The sequence below is a fragment of the Cupressus sempervirens genome, chromosome 4 (genome assembly GCF_028749045.1).
Source record: "Cupressus sempervirens isolate cs-2001-9-10 chromosome 4, ASM2874904v1, whole genome shotgun sequence".
Lineage (NCBI taxonomy): Eukaryota > Viridiplantae > Streptophyta > Pinopsida > Cupressales > Cupressaceae > Cupressus > Cupressus sempervirens.
In genome coordinates, this window is record NC_143121.1 from 189,485,141 (window position 1) to 189,507,255 (window position 22,115).

The window sequence follows — 22,115 nt, forward strand, 5'->3', positions numbered from 1 at the left end:
TCATGTTAAATGATTTAGCTAATACACCTATTAGGATGAACTAGAGTGGCTGATCTCTAATCAGCAACTCTAATTTGCTAGTTGAAATTCCCTTGAAATGTGAAGATCACCTTGTTGTGATAGATAAATCTTTATTTTCCCTTATACTACTTGTAGCCTTCTCAATTTGCGCTTATTTTCATTATATTCACATCATACTTACTTTCTTACTTCTTTGGATATGATACAATTCATTACTTATATATCAATGCAAATAAAAAATCATCAAGGTCAGCTACAACATAGATTACCATTAAGATCACAAAGTTGGTGCAACTACTAGAACTTAGGTTTTGAAGACAAACTTGGTGAGGTTCTGATACTTAGCAACCATTTTTAACACTCGACATCATCATGCACTTGGTGGATGTAGAAGCTCAGTTCATACTAATCACTTCCAAGTAGCTTGAACTCAATCAACACTTGTGTGACTTGGTGAACATTATGAAACTCAACATATAAACTAAATCACTTGGCTGACACCCCATGGTGTTCTCAACACTAACACTAGGATCTCAGTATAAACTAAATCACTTGGCTGACACTCCTTGGCTCAGTCAACACTAGATTCACATCACTGACACTACGAGCTCAATAGACACTAAAGAACAGAATTGACACTGTACAACTCAATTAATATTGTGAAGCTCAATTAGCACTATCACTGATCAACTTGGTAGATACTGCTTGATGTGAACTAAATGTAGATTTTGAAACTTGGTAGAAATTGTATAACTCAGTATCAACTATATTACTCAACAATAACTCTAGCACTCAGTTAACATTGCAAATTGAAGGATAAGCTTCGTAGCAACTTAACCAATTGACTAAGTGTGAGTCACTAATAAACGAATTTGACCTCAATGTCAAAAATCTCCCCCTTTTGCATTAGTGACAAAAAGACTTATCAATCCAAAACTAAATGCTCAAAGTTTTCAGGTCAAAACATTCTTTTATGTCCATCCTATGTCTTCAACTTAGTAACATACTCTATTTTTGAGATTTTTCAAAATTTCTTTTGTAAAAGATGTTTTTTGTTTATTTGTACATGTATTTGTATAGTACTATGCTACTCCCCCATACATATATCACATATATATTATACTTCTCCCAAATACTCTTTATATATACATACATCTTATATTATACTTCTCTCCCTTTTTGACATAAATGCCTAAGGTGTATACTACATGGTAATACCAAAATGTGACAAGAAATCAAAATGTACCTTCAAAATTATTCTCATTTTCTTGTCACAATTTTTTTGTAACACCTTGCTTTCATATAATGCAATTTGTACTTTTTTTGATAACTCAATCATGTGATCAGCTATGGAGAAGTTATTGGCATGGATGAGTGTCTTGGCATGTGCAATGTGCTTCTACAATGCATCTATGTTTGGAAGAATCATACCTTGGATATATAAAAGTGTGGCCTTGATCTTGGCTTCTTCCCTTAATAATTATGCTTGCAAATTTGTCAGATATCTAATCTTTGAATAGTGAGGAAAACTATAGTTTGGGTCAAGTGACAACTGGTGCACACTTTCCTTCAAGTCTTCATCTATCTTAGATAATATTTCTTTGATTACCTGGGTAAATATAGATGTACCATACAACTTACTAAATAATGAAGTTACATTATTTGAAGATGTCTCCAATGAATTGAGACTAGTAGACAATTCTACTTGATTGATTGCAATTTTATGTGCCACTTGTTCCAATACCTTGTTCTCAAACTTTGTCTCTATTCTTTATAGAAACTTATCTTTTCCATTTAGATCTTCATTGAATTTTTGGATAACTTCTAATAATTGACTCAAAATAGGTTGTGAAATATCAATCTCAATACTTAGTGCATCTACAAATATGTTCTTTACATCTTCAAGCACTTGGTTTTCTCTTCTTTTCTCTTCTCTAATCTTTTGTTGCTTAGCTCTCTTTTGCAATAATTCTCCCTTGATGTTCATTTTATTAGGATGCAAAGTAGAGATATCCCAATTTGGGATCAATATATCCTCATCTAGATCATTGTCTTCTTCTTTACCTTTAACCTTATTTGAACTTTAGTACTCGATTGAGACTTGTTCTCAACTGTCCTTGTACTTGCTACTAACTAATTTGGAATTTAATAATAGTAGAAATAGAGGGACTAGACAAAAAAGTAGATATGGCACTAATAATAGATATACTTGTTGTTGTATAGCCAGATCTAATGATGGTAGCACTTGTTGCTCAATAGATGAAGTGTTGATCGCTTCAGTCAATAGGATACTCAATTGAATATGTGCAAAGATTGGTTGAGTGCTTGAAGTTGTAGTTATTACAACAACCAACTCAATAGAAGCTTTCTCAGAGATTTATGGAATTAAATTTTGTCTCAAAGAATGGAGGAATAAGGCCATTACTACTGCTACAATCTTTTTTGGGTCAGTTTCCTCAATACTTTGAATCTTAGGGAGATTCTCCTCTGTAGCTTCCTATTCTTTCTCCTCATCACCCAGATTTACATATTTTGTCTCTACATCTTCTTCATCATCATTTTCATCATCTTCCTTGACATCTACATCATCTTTGTCACTAAAATGAACAATAAAATAACCCAGTTAATGAAGTTTGTAAATACTTTTCCATGTAGTTATAGTTGTCTTCACCACATGTTCAATGTCATTTACCAATATCATGCACGTGTTGAATTTAAGAGTGATATTTTCCTCATTTTCTTCATGGATTCTTTCAACTCCTTGTCACTAAGACTCAACATGAGTTGCCTCAGAGTCTATTCATATATCTTTTGTAGTCTTCTTGGTATGCTCTCATCTAGACTTGATTTCTTACATAAGCTCACTGGGAATTTGTTTTTCAAGTTGATCAGGAGAGTATTTCCTTTAACCCAATTTTGACACCATCATGTCTTCAACCTACTTTTTCTCATCTACATTCCTATTCTCATATCTGAGAGATTTGAATTTTTTCATTCCAGCTCCACTTTCTATTTCCTTTAATTTTTCTTGAAATGTAAGTGGAGGATTTTTGAAAATAATTTCCTTCGCATCCTCCTCACCTAACTTCAACTTTTTCCTTGATATTGATGTCCTTCTTGTATACTATAGTGGATAACTTAGTAGGTTTGGTTATGATAACCTTACCTTTCTTCCTTATAGGCTCTTCTTCCTTAAACTTTGTTTCTTCTACTTCATCCTCTACATCATCTTCTTCTACATCATCTCCTTTTCCTTTAGTCAACAAGAGAGTAGAACTTGTTTTCCTTATTTTTTCTATCCTCTTCTTTCCTTTGTTAACTGCTTGAGGAAGCTTAATTTCAAGTTTCATCATTGCCTTTTCTTCTTCATAAGAACCAAAATATGTGGCCTTGGGATTCATAGGTTTATTTAGTAGTGCCTCAATGATACCCTTGGTGTCATCAATGTTAACCTTATAGTTTAGAGGCTTAACCCACACGACTCTAGGTTTGACTACATGAATGTACACTTTGTTACGGTCTACCATGAAAAAAATATCATCTTTGTAGTCTTATACAAGTTTCTTTTGTATTCTATATATGTTATTCATCTTTTCCTTAATGAACCAAAATAGTTTTCCATGATACTAACAAAGTTTTCACCCATCTCTACTATATATTCATTAATCTAATACAAAATTGGTACATCTTTTCTCCATTTGACTGAACCTTTTGAAGGGAAGAATTTTTGCACATAGAAGAATTAAAAAGTTAAGAGTGAACCAAACTTACATGGATTGTTTTTAGAAGATCTGATTCTCTGTATGTTCTTGCTGAATTGATTCAACATTAATTTGGGAAAGTGGAAGGATAGGTTGTTCTTCACTATCTTGAGAGCCAGATCAATTACCTCGCACAACACATTGATGAGACAACTGGAGCTATAGATCTTATGAGAGATCACATGTATTCCAAATTTTAGTTTCATTTCTATGACATTTTTTATCTTATTCCTCTTCCTTCCCACTCGGCAAGAGTCTTATTTTCCAGTTCTACCTAACTTAGGGTTTTGGTAGTCTTGGCTTTGTTCAATATTGGGAGCCCTGTGATTCTATGAATAATTTTCTTTGTGATTTGAATAGGCTGATCCAACCATAATTTTCCACTATGTACACAATTGAGGATAAACCTTATCTATTTTATCTAAAAGTCTTGAGGCATATGTAGAATGTGTGTTAAAACCTTGGTCTCCAAATGTTGATGCTTGGGGTTCAACACACCATTCACACATAACATTTCTAGAGTCTAATCCATCTCTAGGGTTCTAAGTTCTTCTATCAAAAAATAAAACTGTGAATGAATATCATTAATGAGTAATACCTTGGATGGAATCAGCGATTGAGCTACAGTTCGGTCAAGTGCTTCTGCAATTACCAAACTCAATTTGAAGTCTAGTGCCTTCCAATCAACTCCTCAAACCAACATCTCAAATATTTTCCTATTTTTTTTGTTGGAAGATGCCATGCTTGGTAGGGTTTATGAAAACATGAAAAATCTTCAGCAATAAATAGAGATATTGCTTGGAAGCACATAAATCACCTTTTGGAAATAACTCTCAAAAATTCATAGTGAAAACTGAATCTAATTTCCTTCCTTTTAACAAATTTGCACTTCTCAAATACCATAAATGCTTTGTGCATTCATCATTCAGTGATAGACTTTATTCCACTCAGTTAAACCTTAATGCTTGGTAGATTCATTTATAGCTTGGTGAACTCATCATTACTCAGTGTCCACATAAACTTTCACTGTATCCTAACCTTTCTCAAGAGAGTCTTGCGACCTGACCTAACACGGTAAGGTCTTGAATTTTTATAATCACTCAGTGATCCCTTTGCTTCTTGAATGTTGATATGGATCTCTTCTTCTTTATAGATTGAACTGATGTGAGATGTCTTCTTTAGAGTCTTAGTTCCAGTTATCCTCATAGGAATTCAAGTTGAGATGCTTGAGTCATCCAAATCTTGAGTGACATGTGCTTCATGACTTGGACTTGCATTGTTAGAAGATTTTGGCATTCATTGCTTCTTCTTCTACTTTTTGATATTATGAGCTTTGGCATTCTTTTCATCTTAAATTTTTTCAATGTTCATATAGTTCTTGGAAAGGTGTCCAAGTTCTTTACAAAATAAACATCTTCTAGTGGTGTCGCTTTTCCTCATGTGATGTTTCACTCAATTTTCTCCAATGTGCACCCCAAATTCTCCACAGTAGTGACATCTACACCATGTGTTGTAGTCCCATCCAAATTTTTCTTTTACAATCTATTCTGCTAGATTCAATATATTGGTTTTTCATTTAGAAGATTTTTGTCCTTGTTTCTTGCACTTGTGACATTTATCTTCAAACTTAGGTTTCTACTTGCATTCACTTACTCTATGACCATGCTTATTTCAATTGTAACACTTTCCATTGAATTTTGCTTTACCCTTACTCCAACATTTTTTTAATGTATGACCTAACTTACCACAATTGTTGTAAGTAGGCCTTTGATTCTTTTGAGCTCCTTGCTTGGATTATTTACCTTCTTTTGTGTATCTTATTCCTACTTTTCCTTTGTGTCTATACTAACTTTTCTCATTCAACTGATTCATGCTTTCTTGAGATTTCAAAATTCTTTCAATGGTTTTCTTTTTAGTATTTAGATTATTCTGTAGTCTTTCATTCTTAGATCTTAGATTCATGATTTCTTCATTTGTATTAGTGAGTTGATCAATCAATTATTTCTACTAAAGGAATAGATGTTGAATTTCATTGTTCTTTCCTTCTATCTCTTCTTTGGCTTTTGGATTTTTCTTCCATGACTTCACATAATCTCACCGACTGGATTTCTTGTTCTCTTTTTAGCTTTCTAACTTCTTCTTGAAGATTGGAATTCTTTTCTAATAGGTCTTTGATTGCTTCATCAACTTAATCTAAATTTCTTTCTTGATAGATATCTTCAATTCTTTATTTAATGTAGAGATTGTCATTCATTTTTACTACAAGATATTTTCTTCTTTTCAATGATTGAGAGAGTTTCTCCTTTGCTTTATTTAGTTTCCCAATAGCTAATTCAAGATCCAACTTTTCATTGTCAATAACCTTATCTAGCCTGTATACCTCCATTACCTCTAATCTTTGCTCAAGCTATTAAACTTCTTCTCAAAGAACCACAAAGCTTTGATACTAATTTTTAGAACTATAGGATAGGCTAGGTTACTAAGAGGGGAGGGTGAATTAGGAACCAATAAAACTTCAACTTATTTCACTAATTAATCCTTCATATAATATTCTAATTTAATTGCATCCATGAAAGAATGCAAGTAGTAAAACATTCATACTACTTTGACACAAGATATGGTGACCAAGAAACCTTCCACATAGAAAGTAAAACTAGGGTGGGAATGATACCCACAAGCTTTAGTACTATAATATAAAGTTGGCCAGTTAGGGCTTACAATTGATCACTTCTAATGATCTTCCCTGTTAGGAGCAATAAGGACTAATAGATCCACTTTGTTAAAGGATTTAAAAATCATACAATGAAGTATGCACTCAGTAAAGAGATTTTATAAATATTGTTAAGTCTACCCTATTAAAGGATTTAGTTGATACACCTATTAGGATGAACCAATGGCTGATCTTTGATCTACAACCTAGATTTTCTGGTTGAGATTCCTTTATAATGTGAAGATCACCTTGTTGTGATAGATAAATCTTTGTTGTCCCTTATACTTCTTGTAGCCTTCTCAATGTGCACTTCTACTCATTATATTTGCATCATACTTACTTTCTTATTTCTTTGTATATGATACAATTCATTACTTATATATCAATCCAAATCACAAATCATCAAAATCAGCTACAACATAGATTACCATTAAGATCACAAAGTTGGCCCAACTGTTAGCACTCAGGTTCTAAAGAAAAACTTGGTGAGGTTCTAATACTCGACAACCATTGTCAACACTCAACATTATCATGCACTTAGTAGACATAAAAGCTCAGTTCATACTCATCAATTCCAAGTAGCTTGAACTTGGTCAACACTTGTGTGACTCAATCAACATGCTTGGTCAATACTAATACTATGACCTCGATATAAATTGAATCACTTGTTTGACACTCCTTCGCTCAATTAACACTAGATTCACATTAGTGACATTGTGAGATCAGTTGACACTAGAGAACATGGTTGACACTATGCAACTTGGTTGACATTGTGAAGCATTGTCATTGATCAACTTGGTAGTTATTGCTCGATGTGAACTGAATGTAGATTCTAAAACTTGGTAGCAATTATAGAACTCAATAACAATTATATTACTCAGGAGTAACTATAGCACTCAGTTAGCACTACAAATTGGAGGATAAGCTTAGTAGCAACTTAACCAATTGACTAAGTGTGAGTCACTAATAAACAAACTTGACCTTAATGTAAAAAAAAGCTAAATAAGATATTTTTAGTTGTACCTTCCCAATAAAAAACCTAATTGAAAAATTTAAGGTACCTAGTTTAGCCACATTAATCCAAGAATCATATAGAAAAGAAGCACAAACATCATCTATGCCAATAAAGTTGACAAGACACATCTCTTTCCAAAACCCCAAAATGACTCTATGGCCCATCCCTTTATATGTGATGTGTTTGAGAAGGTAAAGGACGATTATTTTGGTCTTAGTCTAAAATGACTTCAATAATTTCATCAAATAAACTAAATGAAAGAGTTGTGCCTTCAAAGAAGAGGTCACATGGCTCAGTGACTTGTGACATTGAGGACTACTTGACTCTTTGGCCACAATAGTCTTTGGCAATAAAAATGTTCTTTATCGATACTTTCCTTCAAAAGGTTGTTTTGGGTTGTAATGTGGGTTTATGTTTTCTTTGACACCTCAAGAGAAGATTGAGTTTGTAAGTCATTTCTTTTGGTACAATGGTCTACAAGTATTGGACCACAATATATCTAGCTTGTTTTAATACACCACTATTTTTTTATAAATAGTCCCTTTCTAATATAAAGTTACATATTCATAAATAAAATGGGTTGACAAAGACATGTTCATCCTATGAGATTCACTCAACACCAAGGCTAGAAATGCATAACTATCAACTATTCATTAAAAAAAATAGTTTTGACATTCCTAAGGTTGCAAGAGAAGTGTAAGTCAAAGGAATAGGATCATGCTTATCATCACAACCCTAGTTATCAGTGGGATTTGGAGGTGGGTCAGGGAGAGACCACTTATCATCTTTATCTTCTTCTTCCCTCCTAGAGGGTGGAATTGAAATTGTTGGTCAAGGAAACCATTTATTATTGGTGGTGGAGGGCCACCAAAAAGTAGAAGAAGGAGGAGTAGTAGGAGTAGCCATAGGGGACCAACCAAACCCATTCCGAGGAGAGGCACATTGATGATGTTGCCCATCCCCCCACCAACTTCAAGAGTGGCAAGGAACTTGGGACAATAGGGGATATGAGCAGTGTGTAGAGGAGTTGCAGTCATGGTGGACTCCATGTGAAGGTGTAGTGTGGTCAATACAGGAAGCAACTGGTGGCACCTACACCATCGTACATGGGGCATTTCTCGAAAACTCAAGAAACTCTTGAGGGTGGGCCATTTCTCATGAAAATTTAGTATCTTATACTTAAATATGTAGCATAACATTATTATACATTTATCCTTAAGTGTACCTAGAAACATAAGTATCCACATTAGCTTGATTGAAAATGCCAATATTTCTATCTTTCCAAATAGTGAAAAGGATCTCCATCCTAAAATTATGCCCAACTTGAGAGTATTTTTAAGGAATCTTGGTCAGGTTCTCCAGTAAACCAATATTCCAAGTAAATTATTTAGGCCTATAACTCTTGTATCTAGCTCAAGAAATGCTTCAAGCTCTCTGGCATAACCAAAAGATGTGCATGAAAGTTCCTTGTTGTTTATGAAAATGGCATCATGGATTAGGAATCCCCATATTCCTAAGTTTAGAACCCATAAGAAAACCTTGAAATAGGAAACATAAAGAATAATGGGAAATTTTAGGTTCCATTGTAGAAAACCACACAAGGAACGTAAGATGCCAAGCTCTTAGAGAAGAATTTTACTGATAGCATTGATTAAGAATGGAAACCATAGGAAAATAAGGAACTAACCAATTATAAATTAGCTTTTGTTTGTAACTAGAGAGAAGGTTACATGGGTATCATATCTAATCTTTCCATCAAGGCTTAACAGAAGCAATACCTAGGTTATAAATCAAATGTGGAGGTAAGGCTGAGATCATTAAGTCAAAAGTCTATTAATATGGATGAGACAAATAAAACTAGACCTACATATCATCCTAGTAATGAAGGCTTGTGATAGCTCTCAAAAATATATTCAGGAGAGTTTGAATGCCACATTTGTGAAAACACAAAGAACTAGCCCCAAAAAGCTTCACAAGAGAAAATCCTTGCACATAAAAATAGGAGACCACTAATTTCTCTATTTATTCATAGAAGCCCCATTACAAAAATTAATCCCATCCTAGTGAATGTAGGTTTTGATAGCTAAGCTCTCTAGATACTTTTAGAAATAAAAGTACCTTAGATCTTAATTTTTTCTTTCATAACTAGAAGGTTTCAAAAGCTAATCCCCTTCCAAGCTAGCCTATGCACTAGAAAACCAAAATATATACAATGATGAAGGAGAATTTTCCAAGCTGCATTGCTAGTCAGATCACCAATGACTCATTTGGAACACAAATCCAAACATTTCTTTTGGGTGGATAAGAGATTGAAGGCTCTAGAGTCCTTGGGAAAGCAACAAAAAGAAGAATATACATGGGTTGTAGTAAGGACATTGGAGAAAATCTAGAATTTACCAATAGAAAAAGTGACTTAGTGATCCAATATTCAAGAATCTGAGCAAGAACCACCTTCTAGAGATCCATTAGATTATCCTAGAAGGTGAAAGGAATGCGAAGAAATTTGAAGATTTCACCATGCTTAATCCATTTCTAGCCAAACCGAGAAAGATAGAGAGGATCTGAAAGGAAAGACTGATAGTAAATAAGGGTTTTGTGCCACCAAACAACTGACCCAAAACCAAGACAAAAGGTTTTTAGGTACTAGAGATATTCCTTCACATTATCATCATCTTTAATAAGAAAAATGAATGAATCATTCAAAAAAAATCCATTAACCAATTGCGTAGGTGACTTGGAGAAGTAAATTCCTCTAACAAAATAAGCTGAGATAGCATTAACAAGTATGTACCCAAACCCTTCTTCAATAATGCCATACAGAGAAGGAGCCAAGGGACACCGAGAGCAAATAAACTTGAAAGACAATATTTTTATTTCCTGCCATGGATGTTAAACTAAGTAGAGGCATCACCAAAAAACATCTGAAAAAATAAAATAAAAGTAGGGCCAAAGCTAAGATATTTTAGCATAACAAGAATAAAAGGAAATTCAATGTGGTTGTAGGCTTTAGCAACATCCATTTTGAGAAAAATAGACAACTTCTTGGATTTCTATCCCATTCCATACCTTTCCAAATAAAAATAATATTACCAAGGTTGTAGTAGGATTTGATAAAACTAGTCTGTTCAAGATAGATCAAAGAAGGTAGGATGTTAAAAATCTTGAGAGCTAAGGCCTTAAAAATGATCTTGTAAGAAATATTGAGAAAGGTTATATGTATCCAATTAAAAATATCTTTAGGATCTCCTACTTTTGATATGAATTTGATGTTTCCTCTACTGATGAGATCTCCCAACTATTTAATGTGGTAAGCCTCCAAATAACCGTTATGTAGGTTAGGGCCAATAAGATCCCACATAGCATTGTAAAATTCATATGGGAAGTCATCAAAACCAAGGCTTTGTCATCATCTATGGAGAAAAAAAACCTCATTAATGACCTATAGAGTGAGCTTTTGATCACAAAATACCCTATTCTTAGGTTCAAGGATGGAAATGACAAAAACTAACTAATCTTGCAAGGCTTGATGTCTGGAAGGAAAATTTCTTTGTGAGGTGAACACCTTCTCATAATGGTGGACGAATGCATGAAGAATGTCAAGAAATTTAGTAAGAATATCTTGACCCTCTTTGATCCTCTGAATCCCAACAAAGGTATAATAGGCTCTAAGGGCTTGAAAAAAATATTTCGAGGCTTGGTGTGCAACCTTAAGAAAATAAAAATGATCCTTGATTTAAGAACCTCTAGCATTGTACTTATCAGAAATCTACTTCTAATATCATGCCTAAGAAAGATAGATTTGGAGAAATGTATCAAAAAAATTCACCAGCAAGACTCTAGGTCTAACAATGAGATCCTTAATAGAAGTATTGTAAGATATTTTTTGGTAAATTACAAGTTGTATCTCAAATAAATGCATAGAAACCTTGCAATACAAGTCATTGCATCATTCCATCACTAAATCCACCTAGAAATGAATCCGAGCTAGGCTTCTAAATTCTAAATGTGTTGGATATGGCCAATGTAGATTGATGGTGCAAAAATGATGTGTTGAGGTAGAGTTGAGTCTTGGGAGGATGCTTCTAAGGCATTTTCTATAAAATAGAAAAAGTGATGACACAATGGTCTAACAATGTAAGATTGACCAAGCAAGTGATAGGTAAAAAAATTTCCTTCAAAAAGGAGAAAAAATATTGATCCAAAATCATAGCATGATCAAGCCTCTTTAATACTCTATCAAAAATAGCTCTAAAATTACACCAAGTATGCCACAGCATATCAAATTAATGACAATTTATATTGGGATTTAAAAAAACCCAATTTATTGAGCATATACTGTCAGGTTTCCCACTCTTAATTTGCCTAGGAAAAAGGCACAATTTTTAGGAATGTTTAGAATAAAAGGGTAGTGAATCATCTACTCAAGGTCCATAAGTACCATATGAAAAATTAAACATAAACCATTCACTATTTTGCTTATCCTATTGTTGCTCAGTCTCTACTGTAGTGATAAACAAAATTATTGTCCCAAACATAACATACTTTACTGAATACAAACTTTATCAAATGTCAAACATATTAAGCATTCAACACAAGTTTGACACTAGGATTTTATATCAAAACCCACTTTTGGGAAAAGCACCAACAACATGTCACCACTTTTTCACTCTTTTGAAGTGAACTTTTTTAGGAACCAACCCTAATAAAGGTTTGCAATACACTATTAAATGTGACCTAGTTTGTAGATTTAATCACCCTATTAGGAGTGGCCTTGTTATAGGACTTTGATCATTCCATTTAGAATGTCACTTTGCTAAAAAATTTACATAGATGATTAATTCATTCAAATGACTTCTAGGTCAACTTCTACTAAAAGAATTTCAATACAAATTGTTTACAAGGATTAGAAAGAAAAAATAGGTGTAGATCTATATGATTCACCTTTCTATGTGTGTGCATCTCTCTCTCTATCACTGCTTAAGTTTGGCTCTATACATCTTTAAATAAGTACTTCTTTATTTTTCATTTTCCATGATTACTGTAGATCTTAGGGTTGATGATCAAGCTCAACATGATTTAGTTTTTCTATCTACCTTCTTGATAATCCTCTAGAAACTTCTCTGGAATCTATCTATTAGGTATTTACCTAATCCTCACCTTGAATTTAATGATGCAGCTCATCAATCTTATCTTCAATATGGTTTACATCTCCTAAGAAATCAACTGAGTTAGCTAGGAATCATGATTTTCTTAAATTCATTATCAACATTGTTACTCAACAACGACTAAGTTCTGATACTCAGTCACTATAAAACTTTTAAATTGACATCAAATACCTTTCTCGATCAATACTAATGCTCGATCAATACTAGATATTCTTAACATTTACTGTGGCTCAATTGATAACAACATCACTCAACATTTGTTAATCTTTTACTCTATTTCTTAGCTTAGCTTTACATTCTTGATATAAATCACTTTGTCTTATTTAAGTCTAACTAATCAAATGTCCATTGTAGCTTCATTTCCAAAACTCAATCTTTCCTCTAGGTGCTATTTTTATGAGAATTTTCTCAAATACTCTTCATCAATAAAATACATATGACATTTAGATTACGTATCAATATGTCTCATCAATAGATTTGACATCAATGACAAAACAATAATTGTTCCAATTGTAAGTTTCCAACAATCTCCCTCTTTGGCATTGATGGAAATATCTCAATAATGGCAACAACTCAATATATCAATGTATCTAACTTTGTTACTATAAAATCCAAAAGATTTCACTATCGTAAGTGATCAATATCCTTTGTTTCATTCTTATTCTCTTTATAGATTTTCTTCCTCTGAAATAATAGATCTCTCTCTATTCATATTCTCCCTCTTCATATGATCTCTTTGTATATTCTCCATCTTTGACAAAAATTCCAAAGAAACTTAGCTTTCATAGCTTCAATCTCTCCATACATCTAAGTTATGTAGATTTTTCATATTTGGCTGATTTTTGTCATCGGTGTATGACTAATCTACTATGTTGTACTTGACTATCTACCTTAGGCATTTCCCAAAGTAGAGTTGTTTTGCATCAACGTGTAAGATATTCTAACAAGCACATTTGATGTAATGCACCTTGTCTTCTTAAGTATCTATGTTGAGGGGAATCACCCCTAATTTACCTCTAAGATATTCATGAGCATCTTTAGGCAAGTCTTTAGTGAATATGTCAACAATTTGTTCTTTGGTGTGCACATATTCTAACTTCACTTCTTTGTCTTGAACTAGTTCCCTCAAGTAGTGATACTTGATAGCAATGTGTTTTTTCTTAGTATGCATCATTGGATTCTTTGAAATATTAATAGCACTTGTGCTATCACAATAGATAAATACTAGATCTATAATTTCTTCTTTCGACCTTTTGGTATTTACTTTATCCACATAATATTTCAATGGTTCATTACAACTGCCACATACTCAGCTTCAACTATTGATTGGGAAATACAATTTTGTTTCTTGCTTGTACATGACACCAATCTCTTTCCTAGAAAGAATGCACTTCCACTGGTGCTTTTTTATGTCATCAATATTTCTTACACAATCAGAGTCAGTGAATACCTTAAGTTCAAATCTATCACTTCTCTTGTAATATAATTCGTAGTCTTATGTACCTTTTACATATCTCATTATAATTTTCACTACAATCATGTCATTGTCCTTAGGATTTTTTGAAAATCTAGCAAGTATCCCAACTGCTAATGCAATATCTAGTCTAACATGAACAACATATTACAATTTTCTAATCATGGGTTTATATAATGTTTTGTTTATATCATTAGATTTATCATTCTTAGATAGCTTATGTCTTGTAGACATAGGTGTGCTCACTAGTCTTGAGTCTTCCATTCCAAAAGTCTTTAGTATCTCCTTGATGTATTTGGATTATGTAATGAAAATACTAAACTACATTTGACATACTTATAATCTAACAAAGAATTTGATTTCACCAAACATAGACATTTCAAATTTCTTCTTCATTTCATCAACAAATAATTTCCACAATGCTTCTCTTCCTCCAAATTTAATATCATCACCAAATATTTTAGATAGAAGTACTTCATTGTTCTTACCATTCTTCAAATATAGTTTAGTTTTATCATTTTTCCTTTCAAAACCAATCTTCAACAAAAAATTATGTAGTCTTTCATAACCTGTTCTTAGGGCTTGTTTCAATCTATAAAGGGCTTTGTTACAGTTTACATACCATGTTCTTCTTGTTTGGATCCACAAATCCTTTAGGTTGTTCAATACACACATCTTCCTCAAGTATACCATTCAAAAATGTAAATTTAACATCCATTTGATATACCTTGCAATTATTTTACGCTAAATATGCAAGCAAACATCTAACTCCTTCAAGTCTTGCCATAGGATAAAAAAATTCTCCATTATCAACTCCTCCTTCTCAAGCATATCTTTGCATACTAATCTTTTGTTATTTCTTGTTACTTCACCATTTTCATTGATTTTTTTCCTAAGAACCCATTTCATTCCAATAACATTTTTATGTTTAGGTCCTAGCAGTAGGGTCCAAGTATTATTCTTCTCAATCTGTTATATTTCCTCATTCATAGCTTGAATCCAATCTTCATTTTCTAAAGCATCTTTTACTGATTTAGGCTCAAATTCAAAAAGTAATCATGTATAATCTTTGAGTCTTTTCCTTGTCATAATACTCGATTCAACATCACCAATGATTTGGTCAGGTCTGTGATGCCTTCTTACAATCTTTGTTAGCATAGGTAGTTTCTTGTTGGAAAACTTTAGAATAATTGAGAGGGGGATGAATCAGTTATGTCCAAATGTATAAATAAAATTTTCATAGCTTAATGAACCCATAAAGAATTCATACTCATGTATGCATCCATAAGATCATGCAATCACTAGAACTTGTAGGTTATTATCAAATCAACTTGCAGAAATGTAAAGCATGAAATAAAATAGATTCATCAACACACTTGACACAATGATTTACATGGAAACCCAATTTGGGAAAAACCATTAGTAACATTCTACTTATTATCACTCTTCTAAAGTGATGCCCTGTGAAAGGCCAACCCTATTAAAGGTTATCATACATACTGTTAAATGTGACCCGGTTAAAAGATTTCAATCACCTTGTAGAAGTAAGCCTTGTTAGAGGACTTTATGTCATTCACTTGGAATGCCACCTAGTTAAAGGATTTAAAAATGACTATTTTTTCAACCTTAATCCAAATGATTTACTCTAGACTAATACAATTGTTAGAGAGTAACAGTAGAGCTTTGATCGTATACAACTTACAACTTCTTTTGCAAATTATAGATCTCTATTCAATCCTTAATTTTTCTTGGCCTTCATACTTTGTAGCTTTGATTCAAGCATCCATCTCCTTAAGCCTTCTTGCTTAGCATGCCATTGTAGACTCTTCTCTTAGGTAACTTGATGAAGCAAAACCCTTAACTTATTGTCTCCCTTATATTCTCTCATATGACAACTTTGCTTCATGACCAGACATTCCTATAAGTAGGAAATTAAGATTTTTCACACTCATTTTCCATCTTCCAATTTTAGAGTTTAGATGGATTAGGTAGGATACAATGTATCTACCCCATATCTCATATCTCTTCTCGAATCCATTTGAGTTCACCTAAAAATGGTTTACCTCAAATTCTATGCCACTAGCTCATCAACCCCATGAACTTCTGCATATTCATCAAAGTTCACATTTGCACTTTATACAATTCTATTATTGTTAGTATTCAAACACTTATAAGCTTTAATTCTTGTGGAATATCCCAGGAATATACCTTCTTCACTTTTTGCATCAAGCTTGCCATTCCTAACATCTTTAAAAATGTGACATTTGCTTCCAAATACCCTAAAGTATTTTAAATTGGGTAAGTATCGATACCATAGTTCAAAAGGTGTTGAATGAGCACCTTTCTTGATTTGCACATTGTTCAAGGTATAGATAGTTTTTCTTACAACTTCTCTCCTATATTTCAAAGAAACATGCTTCTCCATCATGAGTGTTCAAGCATACTCCATTATAGATCTATTTCTCCTTTTAGCTATTCCATTTTATGGAGGTGTTCTAGGGGTAGATGTATATCTTTTGATTCCTCTATCATTATAGAACATCTCAAATCCTTTTGATGTGAATTCTCCTCCTTTGTCATATCTCAAATACTTCAAAATTCTCCCTGTTTCCTTATCAACTCTTGCCAAGTACCACTTAAACATTTGAAAAGCATCAGATTTTTGTTTCAATAACATAACTATCATCATCCTGAAGTAATCATCAACAAATAGCATTATATACTTATCTCCCTTGCAACTTTGTACTTCAATCAGTCCACACAAGTCAGTATGAACAATCTCTAGTATTCCTTTAGAGGTATAATTTTTACTCTTAAAACTTGACTTTGTCACTTTGCCTAACTGACATTGTTTGCACATTACATTGTTAGGCTTCTTCAACTTTGGCAAACCTCTAACTTTTTTCATGTTACTAATACTAACCAAGGTATCAAAGTTAACATGACTTAACCTCTTGTGCCATAACCATAAATCTTCAAATTTTACAATAAGATAAGTAGCATCCTCTATAGCAAGATAAAATATATTAGTTCTATTTTGATCACCTTTTCCAATCAATTTACCATTTGTATCATATATCTTGGAAATCTTGTTTTCAGATTCAACCTTCCATCCCAAATTATTCAGTTGTGACACACTCAACAAGTCATAGTTTAGTCATTCAACATAGTAAGCATTGTCAAATGAAATCTTATCTGTGAGTTTGATAGAAACTTTTTCTTTTATCAAATATGGTGCATCATTACCTAATCTTATACTATTTCCATCATAAAAATTTAGCGTAATGAACTTACTTTTGTCTTTAGTCATATGATGCGAGCATCCATTATCGATGATCCATCTATCATTTTTGTTCACACAAGTCACAAGTACAGTTATCTCATATTCATTAGATTTGTGCTTCATTGCAACATACACCACCTCATCACCATGTTCATCGGAATCATCCCTTGTTTCTTCTTCAGCAATGTAGCATGACTTCTTGCCTTTATATTTGTAATCTTTGCTATCATCTTCTCTTTTGATCTTATCCTTGTCACTACCTCTGTAGTTCTTCTTCTGTGTACATGACCAACCTCATTACAATTGAAACAAATCATGGGTAACTTACCTTTGAACTTTCCTTTACCTCTGTGGAATCTTTTTGCTAGTAGTGCTTCCAGTTGTCCAACATCTTCCTCATCTGTATCACTATCACTAGACACATATTTTATCTTTCTTTTCTCATTTTATTTCACCTCATCAAAATATTTTAATAACAACTTAGCTTTGAAAATAGATTCAAGATTCTCAGGTTTGTAATTATCAAAGTTAGATAGCTAAAAATCAGTGAGTATACCTACCAAACCTTCAAGGGTTAGATTATTTCCTAGAACACATCTCAGTTCTTGAATTGAAGAAACTCTAATAGAACAAATAGGCAGTATTGTTCTCAAGACTTTGCTTAGCACAATATCATCATCTATCTGACTAGTAGCTCCTCTTATTGCACTAACAACATCTTTTATTCTAGCAAAATATTGAGCAATATTCTCACCTTCTTCCATTCTCATATCACCAAACTTACATTTGAGACTCTCAAATTTGGCTCTCTGAACATTTTTATCTCCCCCATAGATGGTGGCTAGGGCATCCCACATTTATTTGCACTATCAAGACCTTTGATATCATCAAATTCAGTATAGCTTAGGGTAGAGGCAATCTCTAGCATCACTTGATTGTGTTCTTTCTTTTTCTTCATATGTTCAGTAGTTAGGACCTAGCTGGATCAACATGTTCCACAAAAATGGTAGATTGTGCATGATCTCCAAGTCCACTAAGGTGCAACTTCATCAAAAATTTCCATGCAGGAAAGTTATCTCTATTGAGCTTGGGTACTTCTCTTTTAGACATCTTGATCTTTGTGCTTCTAGTAACTTCAAACTAGTTCTCTTAAGCAGATCACTCTGATAGCAATTGTTGAAATACTTTAGAATAACTAAGAGGGGGGAGGTGGGGTGAATTGGTTATTCAGGGTCTAGATGTATAAATAAAACTTTTCATTGCTTAGTGAACCCATAAAACATTCACACTCATGCATGCATCAATAAGATTAAATGCAATCACTAAAACTTGTAGGAATTTATTAAATCAACTTGCAAAGATGTAAAGCATGAAACATAATAGATTCATCAACAAATTTGACACAATGATTTAAGTGGAAACCAAATTTGAGAAAAACCACTAGTAACATGCTACTCCTTTTCTTTATTCTAAAGTGATGTCCTATGAAAGGCCAACCCTGTTAAAGGTCACAATACACACTGTTAAATGTGACCTAGTTAAGGGATTTCAATCACCCTGCCAAAAGTGAGGCTTGTTAGAGGACTTTAGGCCATTCACTTGGAATGCCACCTAGTTAAAGGATTTACAAATGACTGTTAGGTCAACATTCATCTAAAGGATTTACCCTAGACTAATACATTTGTTAAAGAGTAACAGTAGAGCTTTGATCATATACAATTTACAACTTCTCTTGCATATTACAGATCTCTATTTGGTCCTCAATTCTACTTGGCCTTCATACTTTGTATCTCTAATAGCTTGTTCACCCTTCAAGCATTCATCTCCTCAAGCCTTCTTTCTTACCATGCCATTGCATACTCTTTTCTTAGGTCACTTGATGAAGCAAAACCCTTGACTCCTTGTCTCCCTTAGGTTCTCGTACATGGTAACTTTTTTCATGACTAGACATTCCTATAAGTAGGAAATTAAGATTTTTTATGCTCATTTTCCATCTTCGAATTTTAGGGTTTAGATGGATTAGATAGGATACAATGTATCTACCCCATATCTCATATCTCTTCTAGAAACTCTTTCTAGAATCCATTTGAATTTACCAAAAAATATTTTACCTCAAATTTTGTGCCACCAGCTCATCAACCTTATCTTCCACCTAGTTCACTAAATTCAAGAAAATAAACTTGTCAGCTTAAATTCATCGAATATTCAATCTTTTAAATAATGCAGCAACATAACATTATCAACCTTCTCATGCTCGACATATACTGCATTGCTTGGCATCAACTAAAGTTTACTTGGCTCCAACTAATTTTATGCTCAACTTTTACTAACTTTACTTGGCACCTATTATCCACTCGATCAAGCTTGGAAGAAAAATTGTGTGTAACTTGTTCTTCTAAACTTTCTAAGTGTAACCAGCCTTTGTAACCTTAAGTAAATTATGAATACATCATGTCATCATTGTCTTAACTAATCTTTGTACTTCATTGCATAATCATAACTCAACCTTTCCTATAGGTGCTTTTGTTACATCTTATTGATCAAATCCTCTTCATCAATCAACTAAGTGATAGTACTTGAATCTTATAAGAAATTGTCTTACCAGCAAATAGTAGGTTTGACATTAGTGACAAAAAAATGATTGAAACACATAGTCTTCTTCAACAATCTGATTCTTCCAATCATCTTTCTCAACAATGACCTTTTCAATCAAATATCAACATTTCCTTCTCTCTTCTTCTACATGTTCATCTTGGAAAATAATCTCAAGCTCATTTTCTCTTTCTTGTTTAGGTTTTGGTCTAGTTTCTATATACTTGACATTTTCTATCTAATGGTCGCTTGTCTATTACTCGACATCTTTAGTCTATTGTTTGGCACTCACTATCTATTGCTTGGAAATTTTTTGCACTACATCATTTCCTTTCTACTAGGAAAATGTATCTTGATTTTCTTGGTCATTTGGAGTGTTGGGAGCATCATCATCCACATATATGAATGTACCATAATCTTCAAATTTTTTATTGCATGTAATGTCACTTCTTTTTTAAAACTCATCAATTTTCACATTTGCACTTTCCAAAACTTTTTTAGTGTTAGAGTTCAAACACTTGTAAGATTTACTCTTGGTGGAATATCCTAGGAATATACTTTCATCACTCCTTAAATAAATATTTCCATTCCTATTATCTTTAATTATACAACATTTACTTCCAAATATTTTCAAATATTTGACATTAGAAGAATATCCATACCATAGTTCAAAAGGTCTAGCATTTTTTCCTTTCTTGACTTGTACTCTATACGGGGTATAAACAGCAATAAGAACAACTTCTCTCCAATACTTTTATCCATCATCAATGTTCTTGCACAATCTATTATTGATTTGATTCTCCTTTTAGCTATTTGATTCTGAGCAGGATTCCTTGGTGATGACATTTGTCTTTTAATTCCTCTATCATTGTAGAATGTTTTGAACTCATTTGAAATGAATTCAACACCTCTATCAGACTTCAATCACTTCATATTCTTCCCTGTTTCTTTCCAACTCTAGGTAAATACCACTTGAATAACTAAAAAGCATCATATTTAGCTTTAAGGAACATCATAGTCATCATCCTAGAGTAATCATCAACAAATTTAATGAAATACATATCTCCACAATAGATTTAAACATCAATAGGTCCACATAAGTTAGTATGAACCAATTACAAAATATCACTAGAAGTGTATGTTTTTCTCTTAAAACTAGACTTGGTCATTTTTCCCAATTGACATTGTTTACACATAGCATTGCCAGGCTTCTTCATTTTATTGATATTCACCAAATTTTCAAAGTTCACATGACATAACCTCTTGTGCCATAACCAAACATCTTCTTGTTGTGCAAACAAACATGTCTCATTAGATAAATCTAAATAGGATAAGTTACCTCTTGTCTGATCACCACTCCCAATCATCTCACCATCAACATCATGTAGCTTGGCCTTCCTATTATAGAATTCAACTCTATAACCTTATCTTATTAGTTGTGAAACACTCAACATATTATAGTTAAACACTTTAACCTAGTAAACATTGTCACATTTTATCTTATCAATTAGTTGAATAGTACCTTTACCTTTTACAACACATGGGATGCCATTTCCAAATTTAAAAAATCCACCTTTGTATGGACCAATATCCTCATATTTATCATTATCACTAGTCATATGATTAGAGCATCCACTAGCAATTATTCATCTATCACTTTTGTTTACATATGAGATTAATGCAATTTTATCATCTTTATTAGAATCTTCTTTCATAGCAACATAGACAACTTCATCATCATTACCTTTAGATTCATTGTTAGTTTCTTCTTTATAAATATAACAAGATTTCTTACCTTTGTCATCTTTGGTTCTCTTCTAGTCTTTGTCGTCTCTTCTTCCTTTGTACTTTCTTTCCTTCCTTTCATCCTTATCCTCTTTGCGAGGACACCTAGCAATAATATGACCTACTTTGTTGCATGAGAAATAAATAATAGGTAGTTTACCTCGGTATTTATCTTTTCCTCTTCCAAATCATTTTTTAGTAAGGGCTTCAAGTTCATAAATCTCATTGTTAGAATTGTCACTTTAACTATACACATGTTTTCCTTTCCTTTTGCTAAGAATCAGTTGTGACTTAAAGGAAAAATATTCA